This window comes from Phocoena sinus, chromosome 13 (genome assembly GCF_008692025.1).
Source record: "Phocoena sinus isolate mPhoSin1 chromosome 13, mPhoSin1.pri, whole genome shotgun sequence".
In the NCBI taxonomy this organism is placed as follows: Eukaryota; Metazoa; Chordata; class Mammalia; order Artiodactyla; family Phocoenidae; genus Phocoena; species Phocoena sinus.
The window spans coordinates 59,740,992-59,761,552 of record NC_045775.1 but is presented as its reverse complement, the minus strand read 5'-3'; the positions used below and the strand labels follow the sequence as shown (position 1 = coordinate 59,761,552).

Genomic DNA, 20,561 nt, shown 5'->3' with positions numbered 1-20,561 from the left:
AGGGCCCTAAAGACGCCAAGTCTCTGTGTAGCTGGATTGGGAACAGGGCAAATCTACCCAGTGCCACACTAAATAAGCACTCTTTTTTTTTTGCGGTATGTGGGCCTCTCACTGTTGTGGCCTCTCCCATTGCGGAGCACAGGCTCCGGACGCGCAGGCTCAGCGGCCATGGCTCACGGGCCCAGCCGCTCCGCGGCATGTGGGATCTTCCCGGACCGGGGCATGAACCCGTGTCCCCTGCATCGGCAGGCGGACTCTCAACCACTGCGTCACCAGGGAAGCCCTAAATAAGCACTCTTGCTCATTCCTTAAGGAGGAAGACTCAGTTGATGGAAGAACCTATTGTTTAGTCTTAACATCCACTGTAATTCCAAACTTTGAAGACAGTAGAGATGAGTGGGCTTTCACTGCCCAGCATCATTCTCCCGTCTTAGATAAGAGCACCTTGATTTACTCTGAGGGACCACCTCCTTCCTACTCTCAGATCAGGTTCTGGTGTAGTAAAGTCCATCCTTTGGTTCTAGATGGAGGACACATGACTGTGCCAGTCAGAGAATGGCAGTTAGCATGGGCATGGTCTGAAATTCAGGCCAGTCAGGACTCTGGACTTTCACTGGAACTGCTAAGTAGTGAATTCTCATTTCTTTTCCAACTGGATTGCCAATCCTGTAGAATGTACATAATCCTGAGGCTGCTGGTGACCGTCTTGCTGTCCCAGGGGGAGTTCTGAAGCCAACACAGATGAAAACTGAGCTGCAAGATCGAAAGAGATGGAGACTAAATGACATCTTTGGAGCACCAGGATCTAACCATACCTTAAACTAGTCTAACTCTGGATATCTCTTTTACATGGGTCTAGACTTTCCCTTTTTTTTTCCTTTTGAAAGTGTGATTTGGATTTTTGTCATCTGCAGCCGGTTGAGTGCTGATTCAGGTCATCATGAATTATATATAGTTCTCACTGTAAAGTGTGGTTTGGCTTTTCTTAACAGACAGTTCTGTCCTAAAGCACTAAATTGTAAGTTTGCTCTATGAAGCAGATGAGACCATAAAGAACCTAGTATCATTCTCTCTACATAGAAAAAAAGTAATTTTTTTTGAAGTGAATATTAACTACAGGAAGTAAGGAGGGAGGGAGCAAGGGGAATGGGAAGGAAGATAGGGTGCTGAATTAAAAGAACCCTGAAGTCCGTAGGTATCTAGGAACCCTCAGACCCTATCAGATCTTCCTGTTCTAAATGCCCCTAGTGCCCTATACTTTTACCTAACCCTTCATCATAGTTAGTAATGATATGTTTATGTAATATTTTGATTAATGTCTGTCTTCCTCACTGACCTGGCAATTCCACTAGGGCAGTGATTTTACTCAATGTTATATCCCCACAACTAGTTCAGCGTGTGGCATTCAGCAAACATGTATTGAATGAACTGTCACATATATGTTACCCAGATTGGACTGACCCTCCTTGATTATTGGGGTTAAGATTGTGGCAGAATTGGCAAAATCAGGGAAAGCTGTCCCTGTCCCCTTTGTATCTCCTATACTACCCACACCCCCAACACATATAAAGAGAATTTTTGTCTTAATGAGTTAGTTAAATCAAACCTCTAGTGCTATATTGTTATAAGGTCATTTTATTGAAGAATTAAATAGTGTGGTTGTTGACTTAATATGTGGAAAGCCTTGCAGAGGAGTGGGTCAGATGTGTGTGATTAACAAGCAGTCTTCCTTGCTCCTTTGTGTTTATAAAATGATCTATTTAACTGAGATAGTCCACCCTCACTCAGGCTTGCCCAGAAATGTGTTGGAGGCTGTAGGAAGGCCCAGGAAGTTGATGAGGGAGAGGTTGGGGATGCTGGAGACTTGACTCTCTAGCAAGAAACAGACGCAGTAAAAAGTGGCCCCTGGGAAGAGAGGGGGCGGATATCCTGAAGCTCACTCCTTCCTGCCTCCCGCTGTGGGCTGGGCCCAGCAGGAGCTCCAGTACACCATCCCAACCCCTGACTCGCCAAACAAAGCATCCTCCTCCCAGATGAAGCTGTGGTTCATCCCTTCCCCCAGCCTGCTTTCCCTGAGATGGGGAGAGTGTTTCCCAAGGCCCACGTGACTTCCACTGGCAAGTGAGGACTACAGACGGTTTACCAGTCAGTAAAACTGCCAAAGGCTTTTGTGCTGTAATAATCCTTTTCCTGTTTAAAACTCTGGGGATTTTCTACTGTTGCCAATAGTTTTTCAAGTCAGCAATTACAGCGTAGATTATGTAATGGCTAGGTATTAAAAATAGAAAAGACCAGAGTTTGCATCTATTTTAACCAAATCAAGAACAAAGGGAGGGGAAAGGAGGAGAGGGAGAGACCAGAGGAGGAGGGAAAAAGAAATTACGTGACAAGAAGCAGTGAGATCTCATCATGTGACTGGACAATCAGCCCACAATTTATTTTGCCCTTTTGCTGCCTTTCTTGGCCCCAGCTCCTGCACTTCCATCCAAGGCCTCCACAAGGGAGGGGACCCTGCCGAGAATTCTGAGGACTCAAGACCCTCTTGGATATTCCTCAGCTCAGCCTTGGGGTGTTTGCCTGCCCCTGACAAGCAGAGTGACTAAGAGGGGAGGGAATTGAATTTGGTATTCTCCCCCAACCCCCCAAGTCCGGGACTCTTGTGTCTTGGTTTCTAAGGTCTTAGCGCTCTGATTGTTTCTCTTGTTGCAGTGTTACTGTCAAGGGGTGGTTTACAGGGGAGTCTTTAGCATCCCAGATCTCTATCAATCCCTTGCCAAAGCTGCCCCAAATAAATATTCAGTGTAATTAAAAACCCTGTATTCACTATGAAAAATGGCTTTAGATACTCTCAACCCTCCCACTTCCCCACCCCCACTCCTCTTCCCACTGGATTGCTACCTCTAAGCCTTTAATCTAGGAATTCAAGGCCTACCACTGGTTTGTTCTTTTGTGACTTCTCACTAATCCCCCACCCCTACCCTGAATCAAGAGGTCTTTTTGTTTTCCTAGAGACCTATTGAGTTACTTTAAGGACCTCTAATGGTGAAATTTTAGGTGCCAGGTGTGTCTGGAGCAGGGAGGATATTTCTGGTTTTTTGTTTTTTTACAATTTATTTTATTTATTTGGCTGCGTTGGTTCTTAATTGCTGCGCGCGAGCTTTCTCTAGTTGCAGCGTACGGGGAGCTACTCTTCATTGCGGTGTGCAGGCTTCTCATTGCGGTGGCTTCTCTTGTTGCGGAGCACGGGCTGTAGGCGCATGGGCTTCAGTAGTTGCGGCACGTGAGCTCAATAGTTGTGACGCATGGGCTTAGTTGCTCCGCGGCATGTGGGATCATCCCAGACCAGCGCTCAAACCCGTATCCCCTGCATTGGCAGGTGGATTCTTAACCACTGTGCCACCAGGGAAATTCTTCATACCTGCTTCTGTATTCAGTCTGTTGTGATATCTTGCTTTGGTTGGAGTAGATAAATAAAATTCGGCTTCATACAGATTTGTAGTTGGAAAAAGTAGGAGTATTTTATTTTATTTTATTTTAAATTTATTTTATTATTTATTTGGTTGCACCAGGTCTTAGTTGCGACAGGCGGGCTCCTTAGTTGTGGCTCGCCAACTCCTTAGTTGCAGCACGTGGGCTCCTTAGTTGCAGCTCCAGGGCTCCTTAGTTCCAGCTCCAGGACTCCTTTAGTTGTGGCTTTCCAGCTCAGTAGGAGTACTTTAATAGCCTTTTCAGATAATTGTGGATATCTTCTTTGATATGTCACCAAAACTGGACAGATGGCAGTTTCTGAAAGGTTAGTTGCAATGTGAGATCTGAAACCATGTCAATGAATTTCTCATAGTCAGCTGTGTTAAATTCCATTGATTTTGGGCTTCCCTGGTGGCGCAGTGGTTGAGAGTCCGCCTGCCGATGTAGGGGACACGGGTTCGTGCCCCGGTCCGGGAAGATCCACATGCCGCGGAGCGGCTGGGCCCGTGAGCCATGGCCGCTGAGCCTGCGCGTCCAGAGCCTGTGCTCCGCAACAGGAGAGGCCACAACAGTGAGAGGCCCGCGTACCGCCAAAAAAAAAAAAAAAAAATCCATTGGTTTGTCTTGCACTTTGAATAGGCCTTTTATTCATGACTGATTTTGTAACAGCATGCATTGGTCATTGGAAAATAATGGCTCAGTGATTCATGCAGATCTTCCAAATGTAGACACAGTTCCGTTCATAATACCACATTTGTTAATATTATCACTGATTTCATCACCAAGTCTAGGTATTGGGAAGCTGTCAGGCTCATCCTGATTTTCACTTGACAGCTCAAATGTTATGGTTGGTAAAAAAATACTATCAGTTTTTCTTGATTTGACGAGTTCACCTTCATTCATTTTCAAGAACATGTCTGCTAAATACCCAAGTCTGAATTATCATAGTTTGTCAATTGTTCTTTCTAATAAAAATGGTGTTCCACAAAAAAAAGCAGGTAGTTTAGCTCTCAATGCAAACAATAACATAAATGTATCCAGTACTTCAGTATGCAGCAGAAGTGCTTTGTGCAAGGCTAATAACAAGATATGCACTCAAGGGTCATGTTTTAATAAAATTAATGATTATTGCTCCATTATAGACATTCTTATGTGAAGTTGGCCTTTTTGTTAAAATATAAGTGCTTGGGGGTGAAGAATATGACTTCGTTGATTTGCGTTAAGACCCCAGCAGTTTTGTCTACTGTTGCTTTTGTACTAGTGCAAATGTTAACAAAGTGAATACTATAGAAAGTCTTGGTATTATTATAAAAATAGTCTTTACTTCTCTGACCGCCCTGGAAGGGTCTTCGGGATCCCCCAGGAGTCCAGAGATCATAATTGATCTATGTGATCATGGGCAATGATAGCTTGTGGGCTCGAACACCTCAGTCAGCCTACCTGTGCCTCATTTTTCTCAACTGTAAGGAGGGGCCTGGGTGGGTTTTCAGTTTCTCCACATTGTTGGACCTGTTCGCTAGTTCTTGAAGCCCCTTCTCCCCCAGCAACTGTGCTACTGCTCTCTTTTCTCTCTTCCTCTCTCATGTCTCCTTTTCTCTCCAAAGCTCCTCCTCAGCCCACTTCTTATAGGTGGGTGTCCTCCTTGTTTCACCTGCTCCTTCGCTCCTTGGGTGATCTTATCCCCTCCCTGGTCTTTAACCATCACCCGCAGGCTGAAAGCTTCCAAATCTCTATCTTTAGTCCAGATATCTGTCCTGGGCTCCAGTTCTGTGATTTAAGCTGCCCCTGGTACCTCTCCACCTGTATGCCCTATAGGCATGTCACAGTCAACAGGTCTAAACTGATTGCATCATCTTCCTCCACACATAGCCAGTCCTGGTTCATCCTTCATCCACCTAACTAGTTAAGCCAGAAGCCCAGGAACTCCCCTTATCTGGCCCCCTTACTTCCATCATCTAATCACCCAGACCTATCAGTTCTGGCCCCTAAATATTTTCCCAAGCACTCCCTGCTCTCCAGTTCCGCCACCACTGCCTAGGACCGGGCCCTCATCATTTCTCACTCAAACTATTGCAAGAACCCTCTCCCTGATCCCCTGTCCTCCCTTTCCAACCTATACTTTACAGCTCAGGCTGGAAATCTCAAGATACCTTCTCACAGGTTTTGTGGGTTTTTTTCATTAAATAAATACATATTGTGTTCTTACTATGCCAGGCACTGTGCAGGGTGCTGGGAATACAACACAGAACACAACAGACAACAGTCCCTGGCCTCCAGCACTCACAGTGTATGAGAGAAAAAAAATACAGGACACAGGGAATCATGACACAGTGTGATAGAGAGAAACGGGGGGGTGCTTGGGAACCCCTAGAAGCCTTAACTGAGGGTTAGCTAAGACCAATGGGTGGCCAGGGAACACTTCCTGAAGGAAACAACACCCAGACTGTACAACTGGGTGGGAGTTAGCTAGAAGTGGCGGGAGTGTGGTGGTGAGAAAGCTTTCCTGGTATTGATCATCTCATTTCCCTGTTTAAAACGCCCTTTTGAGCTTCACCACTGCCTGTAGTATAAAGTCCAAATTCCTTACCATGGAACACAACCTTTGTGGCTTCATCTGCTCTTCCCCTGTATTCAGCCCAAGCTGCTTTCAGTTCCCCCAAATCCCGGCTCACTCTCTCACAGTTCCTGGCCTTTGCATACACACTTCCTCATGTCTTCTACTCTTCCCATCCTCTCTGAGTTACCAGTGTCAGCTGGCTCAGGAGACCTTCTCTGACCTCTCGCACATAGGCTTTGTGGCTCTGTCTCCTGTGCTGCTCACCTGTGCACACAGCTGGACTTGTGTGCATTTATCACATCATTAGAGCCCATCCAAGTATGTCTCCGACTCTTGCTCCTACCTGCCAGTGCAGGATCCCAGGTCCTGCCTAGTTCCCACTCGCTCACCCCATGAGCATTTTGGGCATCCCCGAGGTGTGTGTCTCCCATGTGCTGGTGGATAAGGTTAGGCAGTTTAACCCCCTACCTTCTACCCCCACCCCTAGGTATCCTTTCCCCTCCTCCAGCTCTGCAACCTTTGCCCCTGACACACCCCATGGAGCTATCAGTTCTGCTGGACATTACCACACCCATCAGGCACCCCGCCCCTGCTAGGAGTCACTGACATTTTGGCATGAGGTCAGCCAGCTCCACTATCAGAGCAGGGCTATGGGGCTTCTAGTGCCGCCATTGCCTTATAGAGCCATTGGCTTTGGCTCGACAGGTATGTCTAAATCACAGTTACCACCTTGGCTCAGAATTACCTCCTCCTTTCCACAGAGCAAAACTTTGGTCTCTGGGTCAGCTCATTGTACCTATTTCCTTCTTCCTTTAGAAAGAGTTATTTCTCAACAGGCCTCCCAACCGCTCATGAAGATAGCTTCCCAAGGTTCTGCCCACCAGCAGGCCAGACAAGTGTGACCTTCATCACCTTCCGTCTCCAGCCTGGAGGCAAAAAATGTATGGGTATTTATCTATTTAAAATAATAGATTATATAAGCAATACTGAATATAGCTTCATCATTAAAAAATCCAAGCAGTTCAGAAATACATAGAATAAAAAGGTAAATAATAATAAAAAGGTAAATAAAAAGGTAAAGCTCCTCTTCCACCCCTTCCCCTGTCTTAAAGCTTACACTACTGGTAGGTACTGGTTGGTTAACTATTTGGTGGAAATGTTCAGACTTTTTGCTCTGCTTTTACACATGTGTATGGCTTGCATAATATTTGAAAAATTATCTCTTTTTTCCTCCCTGGATTTTCCCCTTTTCCACTCTCACATTCGTGGAGCTTATTTCATCTTGAACCAGCTCTCCAGATTAGAAAATGGAATCAGCCTTCAGGTGTCTCTGGCTTTTGTGTATCAAAAGCTTACACACTTAGGGAAACTTCAGGATTTGCAGAATAGCTCATCGAAGGAAAAGGATCCTCTTGCACAGTCTGAATACTTTGACTAGAAACAAGATGGAAGAAGGATTTCACCCGAAGTGGCAAGACCCCCAACTCTTTGCAGCCTTCCCATCCCCCAGACTGGTTGGGGGCAGGAGACACGGGAGAAAGATCTGTGGTCTCTGGAGTCCCACCCTGCCTTCAAGCAGCTCACCTGGGCAGGCAGGAGTAAGGTCCCAGAGAGCGGTGGCCACATGGTGGGACCAAGCTGTAGGGATGCAGGTAGCCTGGTCCTAGATTCCTCGCTGCCCACAGTGGCACAGAGCAGCAGAGGCTGCTAGACCTGGCCTCAGCCACCTTCACAGCCGCTTCCTGTGTCCCATGTCTGGCACTTCTCAGGGTTCAGACACACCTAGAATTAAGTTGCCTGTTGGCAGGATGGAAACTTACCATAAACATTGAGTTGAGTTATAGAAACTAAAGTTTGGTTTCTTGCTCACCTGAATTTGTGAACTGAGATTTCTTCCTGTTGCTTGTACCATTCATATTTTGCCACTTGTGAAAAAGATTTCACAATGTATCTTAAAAATGTTTCCATAGAAGTAAATATAGATTTATTCTTTTTAAAAAACAATATTATTTTTTAAAAAATAAAGGCTCATAGTAGGAAATTCTAAAAATACTGAAGGAGAAAGCAGAAGTTCTCCAGTCATCCATTCCCATTCCCTAGGCATAATTACTGCTAACACCTTCTTGAGTGTTCTAGAAATTTCCTATGCAGATAAAGACATGTATTTATTTCTGTGTAGCTCTTTTTATATACAAATAATCTCAAACTACAGGTACTTATCTGCAACTCTTTTGATTCTTTATTTAACAATTTGACCTTTATTGTTAAATAAATTCTATTATTTAAGTAGATATAATTTGACTTTATTTCTTTCAGTGATGCCCAGTATTCCATAGAATGGATGTACCACATGTGTTTAACCAGTTGATTGGCCTAAATTTTCAGATTTTTAGCTATTACCAATTAAGGGCACAGTGAACATAATAATAGCTAGCATTTACTGATCACAGACATAGTTCTTAGTATATGGTAAGTCACATAACCCTTGTAACAGCCCAATGAGATATAGGCCCTGTTATTGCCCCTGCTTCACAAATAAAGGGACTAAGCCACAAAGAGGTCAGTAACTTTCCCATGGTCACATGTGTGGTAGTACTAGGTCTGGAATTTGAATCAGGCATCAGGTCCCAAGCCTAAACTTTAAATTAGTACACCACAGTCCCTGTGTATATGCTGTGTACCTGTGCTGAAATATCCATAGAATACATTTGTAGCAGTGCAGCTGCTGGGTCAAAATAAATGCATGTTAAACTTCAGTAGTGCTAAATGGTTAGGAGTTTATTTTATGAAGAGAGCAGCGTGCTTCTTTTCATAATCAAGTACAGAGCCCACTTGTTTCCTGAGAAGAGAAGGGCCCCACCTCTTGTGCCCAGAGACCTCACTAGGTAAGGGTGTTTTCTTTGTGGTGGCCAGGGCTTTATCTCTGAATCCTATCTAGCCTTCTTCTCTCTGGGTTGGACTGCGCTCCCAGGAGTCTTGGTAACCATGCTACGCCCTATTACTAAGGCCACAGCCACAAGCTGCCAGAGAATTCAGCCCCTGGACTCCTTTTCTTTCTGTACCCTGTTGGTCTCTCAAGGGCGAGGGTACTTAACAACTAGGAGACTGCCCAGATTCCAGTTTCCTATTCTATCTACAAGAAGAGAAAATGGCAGCCACCTAGAGAAGCAGTTGGCTACTCTTTACTTCCCCACCTGAAGCTCCTACATCTAACTGCAAGGGACATCAATGTGGGGCTTCTAGGCCTGGATCCACCCCGGACCTGCACAGAAGTGGGAGGTCAGAGTATGTGGCATGGCTTCTCCATGGCAGTGGAGACAATGGAATCAACCTGATCTAACAATTCTACTTAAAGACTATAACCTAAGGATAAAAATAAGGATGTGCACAGAGTCAGAATTATATATTGGCCAGCACTGTCAGTAACCTAAAGAGGCAATAACAAGGGATTAGTTAAATGATGGTAGGTACACAGTGAAATACAAGAGATCCGTTAGTTTACAGACAAAACTGTCTGCAACTTACCGCTATGTCAGTGGTTCTCAAACAGGGGTGATTTTGCCCCCATCTGCACCAGCATGGGATATTTAGCAACGTTTGGGGATGTTTTTGGTCATCACAACTTGGTGAGGGGGTTCGGTGGGGTGTGCTGCTGGCATCTAGTGGATAGAGAGAGGCCAAGGATGCTGCTAAACATCCTACAATGAATGCACAGGACAGCTGCTCACAACAAAGAGTTATCCAGCCCAAGATGTCAGTAGTGTTGAGGTGAGAACTCCTGGGCTACAGGAGGGCAGACGGTGCCCAGCATGCGGCTGTCACCATGACACTCTCCGTTTTTGTTAACAGGGGCAAACACTTATGACTTACTCACCTGTAGCTTGCCACGTTTTAAGTGGTTTACACCCATTAACTCATTTAATCCTCACAACAAGTCTGTGAGGCAAGTTCCACTGTGATCATCCCATTTACAGATGAGGAACTGAGGCATAGGGCTGTAAAGTACTAGTTCAAGGTTCCCATGGTAGCAGTCTAAGCTTGGCCTCTCACAAGTGCTCACGGCAAGTGCTCCAGGACTTCTCTCCTCTCTCTGCTTCTTCCAGAACCTTGGGAGCACCAGGGGTTGTTTATATCTGTACAAAGAGAAAAAAAAAAAAGCAGTCAACTGGTCCTTCTCTTTGATTCTGACATTTCCAGTGGCTTTTGTATTTTTTTCTTCAGAGGGTTTAACTGAAATGAGTACTGAGGGCAGAGATTATGGACAACCATGAAAATTTACTTGTTGAGTTTACACGAAAAAATTCTCCTGTCACTCCTGCAGTGGTCTCTTAGGACTCTTTCAGCCTCTGGGCCTACAGTCTGGGCAGCTTGGATAGTAGATTTGCTTAGACATGAGAGCAAACTTTATCATCCAGGAGGACAAGAAGGAGCTGGTGAGTCCGTTTTGGGACACCAGGGACACAGGGCTGTTCTGACTAGGCCCATAGTTTGGATGAAGTGGGTACTTCTCCATAGGAGGCCTCCAACAGATGGGAAGTTGTAAATGGGGTGAGGATGGCAGAAGAAGTGGGAAGGGATCTGTTGGATCAAAGCCAACTTTTCACCAGAGGAAATACTTATTAATTATAGGATGCCATAGGATTGGCTTTGCCTCTGAGTGTGGGAGTAGTAAGCTGTGCTTTAAACAAACAGCCCCATCACTCAGCAGTAATTAGCAGCAACAATAGGCATCTTCACAGGATCAGATTGACAGGTGGCTCACAACACACAGCCTCAAGCCTGGCCTGGAACCAGGCTTGGATGCTACACCTGTGGAGCCAGTCAGCCCATGCTTGGGCAGCCTAAGAGGCACCGGCGCAAAGTGACATACCCATTCTTGGGCCATTTGCTGGAAACTTGCTATGTACTAGGCACTGAGAGGAACACAAAAGAAATGTAAGACACAGACCATACCCACAGTCAAGAGAATCGAGGAGACAAGATTAAGTTTGAAAAGTTATAGTAGCACAGAAATATACATAACTGTTCCCTCATATCTGGGGATTGGTTCCAGGATCTTCCCCCCGACTTCACCCCTGGAGATACCAAAATTCATGGATGGTCAAGTCTCCCGTATAGAATGGTGTAGTATTTGCATATAAGTTATGCACATCCTCCCATATACCGGTATTTTTTTTTGGCCACGCTACGAGGCTTGCAGGATCTTAGTTCTCCAACCAGGGACTGAACCCGGGCCATGGCAGTGAAAGTGCCGAGTCCTAACCACTGGACCACCAGGGAATTCCAGTATACTTTAAATCATTTCTAGAGTACTTATAATAGCTAATACAATGTAAAGGCTATTTAAATAGCTGTAAATACAGTGTAAATGCTATGTAAATAGTGGCTAGTGAGGGGGCAATTTCAAGTTTTGCTTTTGGGAACTTCATGGAATTTTTTTTTCTTGAATATTTTCAGTCCTTGGCTTGTTAAATTCACAGATAAGGAGGGCCAACTGTATATTACATATAAGGGATGTGGACCCTCAGAGCCAAATGGGAATTCTGGACCAGGTGATGGAAGGGAGAGAGGTCTGTATCACACTGGCATGTTTCTTGTAAAAGAAGTAGGAAACACAAAGGAGAATAAAGAAGAAAATGAATCATATTAACACTTGTCAGAGATATACATTGTTACTATTTTGGTTACATCCTTTAAGATCTTTTTTCTGTGCACATATATGGGTATAAATACACACATTTCATTACATAAATGTCATGTGGTACATTCTGTTCTTTGTCTTGCTTTTTATACTTAGCGATAAGTTGTGGACAGTTTTCCTTGTCAGTAAACTAAAGATCTCTTGTATTTCACTGTGTACCTACCATGATTTAACTAATCCCTTGTTATTGCCCCTTTAGGTTACTGACAGTGGTGGCCGATATATAATACCGACACTGTGCACATGCTATTTTTATGCTTAGGTTATAGTCTTTAAGTAGAATCAAAGAATATGCGCACTTTCAGCGGGTTTGGTACATATTGCCCAATTGCCTTTCAGAAAGGATATATCAACTTAGGCTCTCCAGTCCTATGAGAGTGTCTCTTTCACTACATCCTTCCCAATACTAGGTATTATTATTATTTTTAACTGCAAATTTGATAAGCAAAATAGTGTTTCGTTGTTACTGCTTTATTTTTCTTTATTATTATTACTTTATCACTTGGACTTTTATTTTTTTATAGGCCAATTAGTCATTGGTAATTCTCTTGACAAATTGTTTGATTATATACTTAGTTTTCAATTGGAATATTCTTTTTTCGTTTTATTTGTGCAGTATTTTATTATTATTATTTAGTGTGGTTTATTCTTTTTGTCTTACTGATTGATAAGGGTACTTGATGAATATTCAGTCTATTAACTCTTTGTCTTTTTTATATTACAAATATTTTATCCTAGATTGTCATTTGCCATTTAGTTTTGTTCACTATTTAAGCATTTGTAAAAGTGAAATGTCCATGCAATCGAGGTAGTCTGTCTAGGCTTTCCAAACGACTGGGCTGGAGTGGCCATGACTGGGAGCAGGGAGGCCCATTGGTGGCCCCTGCACTGGTACCAAGGTGGCAAGATGAGGCCCACAGTCAGGGCCAGGCTGGAGAGGATGGAGCTGTGCAGAGTAGAGGTGATCAAGATGTGGTGATCTTGAGTGGGGGAGTGAAGAAGGAGGGAGAGGAGTCTGGGGTGACTCACAGGGTGCTGACCTATATGGCAGAGTGAGCAGGTGGAGGAAGAACCAGAATCGGGAATACAGGAAGAAAGGGGTTAGGGGTCAGGCGCAGAGACTGTTATAATTCCTCTAGGGATTGTTGTTGGAGTCTCCTGGTAGAGAGAACTCTTTGGTGTTTGAATCTGTAGGCCTGGCCTTGCTTCTGTCTTTGTGTCAAGCTCGGAGAGGCTTTCTCTGCTACAGAATTATAGATTTAAATAAATTCTCTTTTAATACTTTGTTTCCTCTGTTTTTTTAGGATTTTTTTTTTTTTTTTTTTTTTTTTTTTTTTTTTTTGCAATCCAACACTGTTTTATTGTCAACAGAACCTGCCTGGGGAAGTAGGGGACCCACTCTGCCCCCGGAGGGGCTATGGACCTTGGTTGTCTGGGGCCCGTGGGAGAGATAGGTCTGTGCCGTGAGAACAGCTCTGGCCACCACTGGCACCTGGGTGGTCAGAGACAGGGTCTGGGGGGCCAGCAGGGGGCATGGGAGCCCCCGGGGAGCTGGCTCCCCCTGGCTCACCTGCAGGAGGCCGGTGAGGGCTATCAGCTCAGGCCCACTGAGCCAGGCGGTGGAGCAGCCAGAGGATGGGATGGGGAGGACCCAGGGCGACATTACTGGGGGTGGGAGCAGCAGTTTGAGAGCCCATCACCTGCTGAGGGGCCTGAGACAGGTGCAGGGGAGCATGCTGCCCACAGGACAGTGGAGGGTCAGAAAGAAAGAGGTCTTCACAGCGTGTCACTGGGAACACTGCATCCCTGGGTGCCTGCTCTCCACTCTGATGTCCTGCTAGATGGGCCTGAGGCCTCTGCCTGAGGCTGCCTTGTACAGAGGCCAGAATGAGGGATGGCATGAGGTCCGGCCTGAGAAGGAGGTGCCTGACCCACAGCTGGGTCCCCACACCAGCCGAGGTCCCGCTTGATCCTCATAGTTGGGGTCCCAGGATGCCAGCAGGGTCATCTTTGACGGGGCCACCTCCCAGGTCGTCTGTGGGGAGTGGGGAACTGGGGCTCCCGGGGACCGCTCGGCAGCCAGGCCTGGGGGCGGCCAAGGCAGCAGCTGCTCTTTCTGGTCCAGGAAGGCCTTCGGGACCAGGGCTGAAGGCTGTCCTGTGGGGTGTTCTTGGTTCCCCCAGGGCTTCCTCTCCAGAGTCCCAGGCCTGGCACCTGCTCTTCACCCACACCCCACTGCCGGGAGGTCCAGGGCAACATGCCACATCCAGGGGGAGGGCAGGACAGAGCCCTGCGCCGCCCGGCCTGCCTGCCAGGCCCCTCCCGGCTCCCACTCGAGCCCAGCTTCCCTCAGCGGCCCGTGCTGGCCTGTGCGCCCCTGCGAGCCCAGGTTGCGGCCCACCTCACAGGCTTTACATTTAAATGTGGATGGAATTTGTCATATTTTGGTGATTGTGAGTTAAAGATTTAACTTTTTTTCCCCTAAGTGACTAATGATTAAAACACCTATCCTTGCTCTCGTGATCTGAAATAACACCTCTGTCTTACAGTATATTTCCATGTATATACCTGAGTCTGCTCTAGAATTCTCTGGTGTGTTCCACTGAATTGTCTGCTCCTGCACCAGTGCCGTTCTGATCACATTTTCTTTAAATATATCTAATAGGTGCTAGGGTAAGGTGTACTTCACACTTTTTTTCCTCAGAATTTCCTTTGTTCTTTTCGGATGGACTGCAAAATCATTGTAAGCCCTGCTCCCTTGGACTGCACAGTGGGAGCTGGGAACACGGGTGACCCCATTGGGACCCTTTGTATTCATAAGCACCAAATATACCAGGAACTAGGTTTGGTGAGCCTGGACTTTCTTCTTGATACAGAAATCACATGGGGCCTCTTTAGGAAGAAGCCCCTCACTGCCATTGACTTGGGGCATCGCCCAGTCTCTGGCCCAAAGACAGTCCTGTGGACCTTCAGAGCCCCTATGTCCTTGCTGCTGTGGCTGTTACAGCACCCAGCCATATGCTCCCCACTGTAGCCAAGCCAGCCTATACTGGGGTTTCATTCTCCATCTTGCAGGGAGTCCTGTCTCTAGCCTGTGCCCTCAGTGCGCTCTCCAAGCCCGCTGTCCTCTAATGATTTTCTGTAGGTTAGCTCTGAGGATCTTTTCTTTTCTTTTTTCCAATATTTATTTATTTGGCTGCCCAGGGTCTTAGTTGTGGCACACAACTTCATTGTGGCGTGCAGGATCTTTAGTTGCAGCCTGCAACTAAAGTTGCAGCATGCATGCGGGATCTAGTTCCCTGACCAGGGATTGAACCCGGGCCCCCTGCATTGGGAGCGTGGAGTCTTAACCACTGGAACACCAGGGAAGTCCCTGGGGATCTTTTCTTAATCTGTTCTTAAATGTGTTTCTTCTAGAGGCTTCATAATTGGCAGCATTGTGATGGCTTCTTCCTAGTTTCTTCTGTGCATGTAAGTTTTTCCCTATTTCGCATTTGCTAGGCTTTTTCTTATTTAAGTGACTTTTTCAGGATCTTTTTTATTGAGGAGTCATGAACATACCATAAAGTCACAAATCCTAAGCATACATCTCAGTGAGTTTTTATATATGTGTACACTGTGGATCCACCACCCTGATCAAGATAGGTGTTTTAGAGTTAAGAAGCTGTTGGTGGGAGGTTGGGTAGAGAGGGAAGTCATGAGTGTGTCCCCAAGTTGCCATCTTTTTCTAGAACTGCCTTTAAAGAGTGTTAAGGAGGGAGCCACATATCAAGTCTATACGGTATGTGGAGAGCAGAATGGTTAGGAGTAATGGGTCATGTTTTGGTCCTCCCTCTTCCTAGTCATGGGACTTTTGTGCCTCAGTTTCAACAATTGTAAAATGGGAGTAGATGATAGCTCTTACCTCACAAGGTTGTCATGAAGATTACACAAGGGATTACATGTAAGTGCACAAAAAATGTTAATTGTTGTTTTTGTTGTTATTAATAATGAGGAGGAGGAGGCAGTAGTTCTTAATGAAGGGCACACATCAGAATCACCTGGGGCACTTTTGCAAAATATACATTCTCAACCTGGCCAGATGTACTGAGTCTGAATCTAGATTTTAAACACCTCCCCAAGTCATTGTGTTGCTTATCTTGGTTAAGAACCACTGGGCTGGAGGTGGCCATGACAGGCTGCAGGAAGATCAGTGGGTGGCCCCTGCGCTAGTGAGGGCTGGAGAGGATTGAGCTGTGCAGATTCAAGGCAGAGTGGAGAGGTGGCCAAGATGATGACCTTGGGTGGGGAGCAAGGAGGGAGGGGGAGGAGTCTGGGGTGACTCACAGGGTGCTGACCTGAATGGCGGCTTGAGTAGGTGGAGGATGAGCCAGGATTGAGACTATCGGAAGGGGGGGGGTGGGCAGTGGGCCAGAGATTGTTATAATTGTCCTTGGGACTATTGAGTGGAGGCTTCTGGTGGAAACACCAAGTTAGTATTTGGATCTGTAGGCCTGAGCCTTTGGTGATTTTCCGGGAGTCATCACTGTGAAGGAGGTAGGTAAAGCCATGGGTCTAGTCGTAGAGTGAGTGTAGAAGGCAGGAGAGGGCCAAGTTCACGAGCATCTACCTCTGGGAAGGCCTGCGTCCACTACTTCCTCCCTCCTTAGAGACAGAGAAGCACTTATTTCTCATGTATTAATAGCCCCCTTGCTGAGAACTGTTGGGGAATAAAATCAGTCTTCTCACTTGAAGATGAATAATAACTATGGGTCACTTCCTTTCCTCACAGGTCTCAAGGGTTTCCACATCTGCAGACGGAAGAGCTTAATCCTCCATCAGTATCCTCCGACAGCACATTCAGTTGGGGGCAGTGTCTTATCTTCCGACGTCCGTTCACCCTCATGCTTCACACATACTCTGCCACTGATGGTTTCTTAGACTCTGGCTTTCTTCAGGCCCTTGATATCAACCAGTTACCCTTTGGTAAGAGATTAAGCCATTCCACTACTCTCCCAGAGGCATTTGCATTTAGAACTACAGGTATAATAGAAATAATGGAAGATGTTGCATTCCTGAGGGAAGGCGATCCTGGAATGAATTATTCATTTGCTCATTTTAGAACGTCCCATCCTTCTGCCCTGCCACCCCCTCTCTCTATTCCTGCTTGTGCCTTGGTAAACCCTACTTCCTCCAAGAAGACTTCCCCGACTCCTGTCCCTTCCAGGTGAGGCCAGTTTTAGGGCTCTGAACAGACTCCATTTGGCTTCCCAGTTGAGGGTGGAGGTGGCAGGGATGGATCTCAGGAAGATGTAGCTGCGGGATGGATGTGCATTAGGTCTCTGCATTTCAAACTTCCAGTGAAAAATATATCTTATGTCCCAACTACCGCACACACCTACATACAGATATATAAAACTGAAACAAAAATTTTGTAAAAATAACACTCACTACGTGTGATGCATTTGGATATTTTCTGTTCTATTTATTTTTTAAAGGAAAATGCTGGTTATAACCCACTGAACTGATTTCACAACCCAGTAATGGGTCACAACCCACAGGGTGAAAAATGCAGAGTGAGATCATTACTGCTCAGAACAACTCTGAACACAGCCAAGGGGCCCTGTGCACATGTTGCCCTTTGGGTGCCTCGAAGAGCCTGCAGATGATGGCACTGGCAGCAGTGTGGTCCACCTGGTGGTGCTCTGCTTTCTCCGTGGAGTCTCCTTTCAGGGCCCCAGTTGGTTGTGCCATAAAGTGGCCACAGGTGCTTTCTCAGTGCTGTGGAAGGAGGTTGAAGTCTATAAAGCACTCCATACACCCCTCAGAAAGATGCTGGCTCAGTGTGAAGTGTCACAAGGCTGTATACCTCATCCCATTTGATGAGGCTTCTCATGGAGACAAAGCTTCCAGGCCCCATGGGGCTCACTGGAGCTGCTCACCTGGGAGGGCTAATGGATAACAAATAGAGTAAAAGCAAAGCAGGGAGCTCTTGCATGCAGCATAGCGGTGACAGGAACATCTTCCTGGTTAGAGGATGGATGATAAATACATACAAGGAACATTCCAGGGGGCAGTGAGTCTCGGAGCCGCATCTCCCTTTGGAACTGGAAGTTACTGAAAACCGAACCCACAGAAATAGCTAACTCAAAACCCCCGCATTTAAGCCAGGTGTTTTATCCCTCTGAGATCCTCAAAGCCTGTTGACATTTACTTAGTACGCTTTGCTAAGAAAAGTGGCTATCTGATGTCTCAACCCACGGCAGAAGAAAATTGCCTGGAAGGGTGGTGGTAGGTCTTTTCCAGAGAGAGACATGTAGGTAACAGGAAAGTAAAAGCCATGGGGAAGGATAGAGAAACAGTAAGAAGGGGACACAATCACGTTATTATCTAGGGAATGTTCACGTTATTCCTTAGGGAATGTTCCTAATGACCACTTATGTGGGGAAAGGACATTTTTTTAAAGCATTAGAGAGCAGTGGACCACATTTTAGCAAGATTTCACTTTAAAGTGGTTGGCCATTGAAGTTTCACTTTTCAGGAAAAGTATTCATGAGAACCTCAGTGATTCTGCATAAATTAGGTGCTGTTGAACTGCCCCTGATTAGGGCTAGTCATGGGTTTGAGGCATGCTGTAATCTCAGGTTCACGGGCAAGTCCTCCCCACCCAGCCCTAGTCAGCCTCATAGCCTGAAACCCCTCCATTACTGTTACTGTTGGGTTCCGTTGTTCACCTGTGTGAATTTGTGAATAAATTCTTTCCAATCTGAAAGCTTCTTGATAGTGGCTCCCGGATATTCTGAAGGTAGATGTAGAGAGAGAACTCTGATCTGGACCCCACCTGAGGATGGGGTGGCCTAAATGACCAGAGAGCAGGACAAAACCACTGGGACTTGGACTGTGGTGAGCTTTTAGGGAGCAGTGGGGGGCAGGCTTGGAAGCTGAGTTCCACCCTTTTCACTGCTTTCACTACTTGAGGACAGCCCACTCACTGAGACAGAGCCAGGTCTCTGTTTCTTCCATAGCCTGTCCCCTGGCGGCTCACTGGCCACCTGATCCCCAGATCTTCTGTGAGTTACCCTGAGTGACTGCAGGGGTGCTCCAATAAGTAAGGGGACCTCAAAAGCCAGCTGTTTCTGAGACAAACATCATTTATTCCATATCATCTGAGAAAGCAACCTTTAAGTAGAAGGCAGTGGGGTTGGTGGTGTGTCACACCACCAGGAGGTTTCTGTCTTAACAATAGATTGCTACATAGTATGCATGCATAATACATTACAATTCTAGTACTGATATTTACAAATGCCCTGTGACTACAAAATGATGAAATTTCTCCCAGTGGGGAGAATAACAACAATAAACTAAAGTAACAATACCAAAAGTCTTTGAAAAGATCTCAGGGGTTCGCGGGACTTCGGTGGTGGCGCAGTGGTTAAGAATCCGCCTGCCAGTGCAGGAGACATGGGTTTGGGCCCTGGTCTGGGAAGATCCCACATTCCACGGAGCAAGTAAGCTCGTGCGCCACAACTACTGAGCCTGCGCTCTAGAGCCCACGAGCCACAACTACTGAGCCTGCGCTCTAGAGCCCACGAGCCACAACTACTGAGCCTGCGCGCCTAGAGCCCGTGCTCCTCAAGAAGAGAAGCCACCGCAATGAGAAGCCAGTGCACCGCAACGAAGAGTAGCCCCCGCTCGCCACAACTAGAGAAAGCCCGTGCACAGCAACGAAGGCCCGATGCATCCAAAAATACAAATTAATTAATTTAAAAAAAAAGATTTCAGGGGCTTTGGCCAGAAATGAATTGGGGCTTGGTGTGGTGGTTCTGAGAAGCTGCCTAATGGAATTCTTTTTTTTTTTGTAGGAATATAATGTGAAGGGTAGAGAAAAGCCACTCAAGCTTAAGCACTCTAACTAGTGGAAATTAGATTCCGATGATGAAATCACAAATGATTTTAACAGGGAGAAGAAAGGGCATCAGCAAAAGAAGACCAACGAGCTTAAATTTTCAGTGAACCTACTGTTTTCTCACATGTACACGAGATACCTGGTGTGTGATACACCCATGTCAGAACGTCCAGAAGGAGCAAAGTCCAGAATCAGAAGAGATTGTAAAGGAATCCCAACCAGCACAAAGGTTGCTTGTCTGCTTCCTTATTGAAGTCAAGAGGAGGAACAAGGCAGACAGGCCTTCTGCTGGGGGGAAGCACAGACTATTCATGTCAGAGAGAAAAAAAGGTGCCCAATTCCCATTTGCTTCCAACTCTGCCTCCCTTGAGAATAGTCCCCAAACTGAGGAGAAAAAGTAACATCATATGGAATGAAATGAGGCTCCCGACAGTAGAGGAGATGTTAGTGGAACCCTCTTCCCGGGGGCAAAAACCGCTGTCACATTTCCCATCTAGGTTGACTCACGTCCCTGAATCAGTACTTCCAGGGAGAGGCAGTCTAACTAGAGACAGATCCATTTATTAGTCCTAGATTTCGACATAGATAAGGAAACTGAAACCTGTCCTTTTCAGCAATTTTTAAAATTTAAATCAATAAAGACCCACTAGGTAGGCTTCTCTAAGCTAAAGATGATGTAGCTCTGGGAGGGACAAGTAAATGGCTTTGGGGTGACAAAGTCAGGATTTGAGACAGTCTTATCAGGGTGGAAAAAGAGGACATTTTATAAGGGAAAATTTAATATATTTGGGTTCAACAAATTTAATCATCCAAGTGCGTAATGGGGGTGCCTGAGATGGGCTTATGGAGGGGCCTGAAGGGGCTGGTTTTCCACAGGCTCCTCGTGGACCAGGAGTGTGGGGCTCAAGAGAGCCCAGGCACACACCGGAGGTGCCAACCCAGAACAAAGG

At 46.0% G+C, this 20,561-nt stretch overlaps 1 pseudogene; it reads right to left on the bottom strand.

Annotated features, from left to right (window-relative positions):
• Positions 1-1,780: 1,780 nt before the first annotated feature.
• On the bottom strand, positions 1,781-14,025 carry LOC116764026 (annotated as a pseudogene).
• Between the last annotated feature and the right edge of the window lie 6,536 nt (positions 14,026-20,561).